The sequence below is a fragment of the Tenrec ecaudatus genome, chromosome 12 (assembly GCF_050624435.1).
Source record: "Tenrec ecaudatus isolate mTenEca1 chromosome 12, mTenEca1.hap1, whole genome shotgun sequence".
Lineage (NCBI taxonomy): Eukaryota > Metazoa > Chordata > Mammalia > Afrosoricida > Tenrecidae > Tenrec > Tenrec ecaudatus.
Window position 1 is genome coordinate 21,559,543 of NC_134541.1, and position 6,439 is coordinate 21,565,981.

Here is a 6,439-nt window from a genome sequence, read left to right on the forward strand (position 1 = left end):
AGCCTCCCCCTACCCAACACCTCATTGGCCACGGACACTTCCATTTCACGGTCAATTGGCCATAATTTCAATTATGTAGGAAGCTTTTATTTTACATGCAAATTCCAAAATGACTCAGAAATCTGTGGCGAGGCCTAGGTATACGTTTAAGCCCTCGCCTTCGACATCACCATCGCGAGTGGTCCCAGTGCACCCAGAGGGCTTTGTGAGCAGCGATTTTTGAAAGACTCTCAGAGGTGAGGAGACTGATATAGAGCAGACACTAAATACTAGATGGCCAAATGCTTTTAAAAATATATTTTCTTGAAGAGAAGGTTGCTAAATATTTCATGAAGACATCATGTTTATCATTTAACATACCTTGCATTTCAAGCTATTCACAAGTGTTGTGTTTTGTTGTTTTTGGTGATCATTTCAGGCTAAGCATCCTGAGTTTTGATTTGGAGAGTCAGGTCTGGATTTAGGGTTTAGCCCTGGATGGGATGAGCCTTCTGGCTCAGAACACTTTGTCTACTTCCCCTGGCCCAGCCCCTTCTCCCCCAACTCGCCTTGGCTCAGGATGACAAAACAGATAAAGCCAAATCTCTGCAAAGTCAGCAGCCCAAGCCCTGGCCCACTGACGGGCTCAAGATGTGAGAGGGAAGCCTTGGGGGATGGTGGTTCTCAGCCTTGCTTGCCCAGTAGGATCGTCCAGAGCATTTTGAGACCCTGGGTGGTACAAACAATGCACTTGGCTGGTAACTGAAAGGATGGAGGGTCAAGTCCACTCAGCGGCATCTTGGAAGAAAGGCCTGGAGATCTACTACTCAGAGTGTCAGCCTCTGGAAACCCTATGAAGCACAGGTCTCCTCCAACTCACATGGGCAACCAGGAATGTAGAGGGCTAGACAAGGAGAGGCTGATGAATGTTGAACACCTGTCATGCCTCAGGGGCTGTGCCAGGGCGCTTCCTGAAGTCCGGTCTTCATAACGCTACTGGGAAGGAAGGATCGCCACCTTGTTGCCTAGGTGAGGAATCAGCGACTCAGAGTAAAGTGACTTGGCCAAGGTCACTGAGCCCAAGTTGGAGGTGGCACCCGTGGGCAAGTGGGTCAGACTGGCTCTAAAGCCTGTGGTCTTTGGTTTCCCAAGTGAGCATGCGCTGAGAGAAAGAACTGAACCACATCACACATGGCAATTGGTTGGTGGCATCGCCTCTCGGTCCTTCCTGGGGTGGATTTGAACAGTGTTGCTGCCCTTCCTGTTCCCTGAGGGACAAGCACGGGATAAAATGGAACTGGGCTGCAGGGAGCATCATGGCCCCTCAGTCCTGACCTCACTGACCCTTCTGCAATCATGAATGGGCTCACGCAAGCCCATGATGTGCTAGTTTGCATGGATGCCCGTGTGTGCACGCATATGTGCAGTAGGCCATTGAACGATTCTGACCGAGGCTCTGCTGGGCAGCAGGCACTGACTATGTGCCACTGCCAGATACACAGGGAGGTTCTTTATTGGAAAAAAACAGGAAAAGAAACTCACAGCCATCGAGTCCATTCCAATTCATAGTGACCCAGTAGGACAGGTTAGAACTGCCCCTCTGGGTTTCTGAGACTGTAACTGCTTATGGAAGTAGAAAGCCTCACCCTTCTCTTACAGAAAGGCTGGTGGTTTTGAACTGCAGACCTTGTGGTTAGCAACCCAAGGCATAACCACTATGCCACCTGGGCTCCTTGTTTATTGGAGAAGAGATTAAAATGATAAGCCCCGGAACCAAGTGGCTTGGTTTGTGACCCCAGTTAGCTAGCTGTGCAAACTCAGTCAAGTCTCTTAGCTTCCAACCTTTTCTTCTCCTATGGACCAGAAGTCCTACACTGATGACTCAGGATGTAGACCTGGGGGGTGGGGGGGCAGGGAGAGGTACAGGCCCGTGACCTCGGAGTCTGTCCCTGAAGCTGAGGCTGCGGTGGCGCAGCTGTGTCTGCCCGGATCCCTCTCATGCTGAGGTGTCAGCTTCCACGGGGATCAGGTATCAAGCCAAGCACAGCCAAGGCCAGCCAGAGGAGAGCTGGGGGCTGGGGGCATCCCTACTGATGTGAGGTGGGGGTGGGCATGAGGGGAGTCACCCCACCTGGTCTCTTTCCTCCCACTTCCTCTCAATTCCTTGACCAGAGGGGGCAAGGATGGGCATCTTTTCTTCTTCCTGAAATTTACCTGGCTGCTGCCAGACCTGGGGTCTTTCCCATCCCCTCTCGGACAGCCAGGCAGATGGCCAGCCAGTCCGGTATCTCAGAGAGGGAGGGAGGGCAGTGCTGCGAGGAAAAGCGTGTGCTCTGGCCTTGGACACTCCCACGAGCAGCAGTACTGCCCAGGGGCTGTCATCTTCACCCTGGCAACCTAGTGATTGCCCATCGGGCTGCTAACTGCCAGGTCAGCAGTTCGAGACTACCAGCAGTCTGAAGTCACCAGCTGCTCCATAGAGGGAAGACTTGGCTTTCTATTCCCATAGTTAGTCTCAGAAACTCACAGGGACAGTACTGCCCTGTTTTATAAGGTCAGTATGAGTCAGAATAGACTCTATGACAGTTGGGATTTAAATTTTTTTCCATCTTTGCCCGATTGTCAGATCTTTCTCTCATGGAGCCACCGGTGGGTTTGAGCCACCAAAGTTTTGGTTCCGCCGAGCACTTCACCGTTGCACACCACCAGGGCTCCTTGTTTCAAGAGTTCGGCTTGTTCAATCTTCCTGATGTTATTCCCTAAAAACCAAACCAAGCAAAACCCAGACTGATTTCAGGGATGCTTTGAATCTATCAGCAAGTCATTTCCCCTTGGCTGACCCTTATCAGGCACTCTCCCTGTAGTGTCTCGGTGGAAAGGACGTACACTGAGTTGAACAGACAGACACGGGCCCTTTGACCTGTGTTGCCTTCCGGAACCAGGCCTCATCTTCACCATCGTGTCCAGGGGATCAAAGTTGGTGCCACCACCCAAGGACCAGGTTGACATCACGAACTGAGTCCTGAGTGAGGTGCTACCTCTGTTCTTGCAGTGTCACACAAAGCCAGGTTGAGGGACCATCTGAAAAACAAAGGGCTTGATGGTCGCAATAAATGTTAAGGTCAGGGAAGGTTGAGAAAGACTGGGGAGCTGTCCCAGAGGGAGGGAGCCTGGAGAAACGGCAAGTCGAAGCAGCATGTGACCCAGCATTGGCTCCTGCACTGAGAAAATAGGTGGCTATAAAGGACATTATTGGGAGAACTGACAAAATTTGAATATAGACTGTGAACTCACTAATCGTACTGCATCTATGTTAATTTCCTGATTTTGATCATGGTACCCTGGTTATGCAAGAGACTGTCCTGGTTCCTAGGAAGTTCACCCTGGAGTTGTAGGGAAGACAGCCAGAAGGAGCCTTGGGATGACAGCTCCTGTGGGAGAACTCAGATATGGGACGAGAGCAGAGGTCTTGCTGTGCTCTGTGGGCACACTAGAATGACCACCACTCGCCCGCCCCCCCCTTCCAGGGCTGTGCCACCAACCAGGCCACCAGCGTAGAGGTGGTGTCCTGGTCCATGACAATCCTCAGAACCTCCCTTTCTGCCCCATGAGCTCCCTGCTTGGAGAACAGGCCCAAGACAGAATGTTCTTCTGCGTGCATGCTATCTCTGCCCCCAGTCAAGTTCCACCAGAAAATACAGGGACGTAAAATTAACTCGACGGGGAAATGGATATTTGACTGAAGCTTTGGCTCAAACAATTCATCGTGTGCCATCACGCATCTACACACACCCAGGATCATGGGTGTTTTAGCTGAAAGGAGGGAATTCATTCCTCCCTGGAAACATCTCTGCGACTCATTTCACAAGAGTTGGGGAGAGTGGAGAATGCACCAGGCAGCAAGCACTGACTGAGCACCCCCAAAGGGCTAGAGGCTGTTGAGGACCCTTTTCAGGGATGGCTTCTTGAAAGCCTCACCATGACCCTGGAGATCACTGTCAATGCCCCAAGCTGACACTTGAGGAAACTGAGACCCATTTAGAGCTATGGGGCAAGCCTGAGGTTGCCCAGCTAGGCAGGGACAGGCCAGTGTTACCAGGTAGGGAAAATCACCACTTCCCTCACCAAGGGCAGAATGTCATCGTTATTGGCCATCGAGTTGATGCCAACTCAAGGCAAACATGTTCTCTGAGTATCCTGACCTGAGTGTCTTCCTGACCAACTAGGGGTCATCCCAGGAATGTCCACACCCCCCTGGACTTGCAGTCATTCTTGGTTCAATCTGGTTGTGCCCAAAGCTGATCAGAGAGTTTGAGAAGCACCGGGGACAGTGGATCACATGATAGAGCATGCAACAAAAAAAAGGAAATCACACGGGGGCTTTGAACTGGTTTGTTCTAGCTGGTCCTTTGGTTTTGAATTTCCATTCGCAGTCTCAGATTCCAGATCTGAGACTACATTTAAACAAGACCGCCAGGTGATATATTTGGGTACATGATAATCAAGAGGGGTGGGAGGTGGTGGTGAAATATCTTGTCAAAAATGTAGACTTGGAATCAGTCTATCTGGGGTGGGAAAGGCAAATTTTCAGCAGGGGGTTGAACCGGACCGATTGGGTTTGAAGCCCTGTATTAAAGTCAGGCTCCCAAGCTTCGTCCTTAGATAGCTCTGTAACCAGGCCAAAGGGAGGCCGGATCCACCTATTTCCCAAGCCCACGGTGACATCATTCCAGGCTTGGAGACCACCCTCTGCAGAACGTTGTCTTGTGTGATGGGCTTGTGGGGACCACCTCTCAGCTGCAGCCCCATGCCCAGGCTTGCAGCCCAGGACCCTCGAGACAGCGCTGTGGTCAGTGCAGGTTTCTCGGAAGAGCGGCCCTCCTCCAGCGAGTGATTGTGGAGACCAGAAAAGGCTTCAGACCGGCTAGGGAGCGGTTAATGGCACTTTCAGCAACAGAGAAATAATGACGGCTTTAGCATTTTATAAAAGTTGCTTTGAAATCTAATTAGAATATGAAAGTTGAGATCTCGGGCTATTTTTAACCAGTGCACGAGTTCTGCAGGATTGATCAATACTGGAGCTGTGAGCTGCCCGTCAGCTTGCGCTGGGCTGGGAGCGAGCCTCCTCTGGAAGAGGCCAGGCTCCTCCGTACTAGGACAGCCGGGTGCAGATGGAGAAGGCTGCAGTTAGAAGCAAATGGGGCTGTCCTGGCGCAGGGAGTGGTTACGAGGGACAAGGGGAGGTCACGCAATTTCCAGACCTTCTGAAATGTCCCCACCTGACTCCTGAGAGCTATAGTGTGAATGGTGGAGGGCCTCCTCTGCTACATTAGATAACACCTCCGGGTGACCCTACAGAACAGAATAGAATGGCACCATACATTTCTAAGGCTGTAATCTACTGTACTGCCCCTGTGGATTTCTTTACGGGAGTAGATAGCCCCAAATTTAGTAGATAGCCTCTCAGAGTAGGTGGTGGTCTTGAACTGCTGATCTTGTGGATCACAGCCCAACGTGGAACCACTATGCCGTTAGTGCTCCTTCCTCGTGATAATAACCCAGACCACAAGCAAACCCATTGCCTGCTAATTGATTCTGACTCAATAGCAACCCCGTAGGACAGAATAGAACTGACCTACAGGGTTTCCAAGCCTGGAAGACGTCCTGGAAGCAGGCTGCCACACCGTTCTCCATTGGATGGGCTGGGGGTTTGAACCAAAGCCCTCTCAGCAACTGACAGCTCGACCACTTTGCCCACCCCCAGGGTTTCTTATACCAGCAGCCGCAGAAAAACTCAACAAGCAAGCAAGCAAACAAACAAACAAAGCATCCCAGTTGCCATCAAGTCAGTTGTAGCTCATAGTGACTCTATCTTGGCTTCTCCAAGGCTGCGAACCTTCCCAGGAGCAGACAGCCTCCTCTTTCTCCCATGGAGTGGCTGGTGGGCTTGAACTGGCAGCTTTGTTGTTAGCAGCCCAATGCTGACCCCCAGGGCCAGCAACCAAAAAACCCAAACTCAAGGCTACGGAGGCCATTCCAACTCACTCACAGTGACGCTGCAGGACAGGGCCGAACTGTCCCTGTGAATTTCCCAGATTGTAACTCTTTCCTACAGGGGTAGAAAGCCCCGTCTTTCTCCTTGGGAGTGGTTGTTGGTGCTTTTGAACTGCAGACCTGGCGATCGCAGGCCAACAGGCAACCACTATGTCCCCAAAGGCTTCCGATAGAATCACCAGGGCTTTTTAAATAGCTAGCCCCTACAGGACACATCCAGGGTGCCCCATGGGCACGCATGCATTTAGTTGGTCGTCCCAACTCCACGAGGTTTGTGCAGGCAGAGGCACCTGCCTTATGAGTGTAAGCAAAGTATCCAGGCGTGTGTCTCATACAGAGCAGGGGCCCCCTGGTACTCATTCTAGCCCTTTTCCGAGGGGTCTCAGGGGCCTGAGCGCCCCCACCC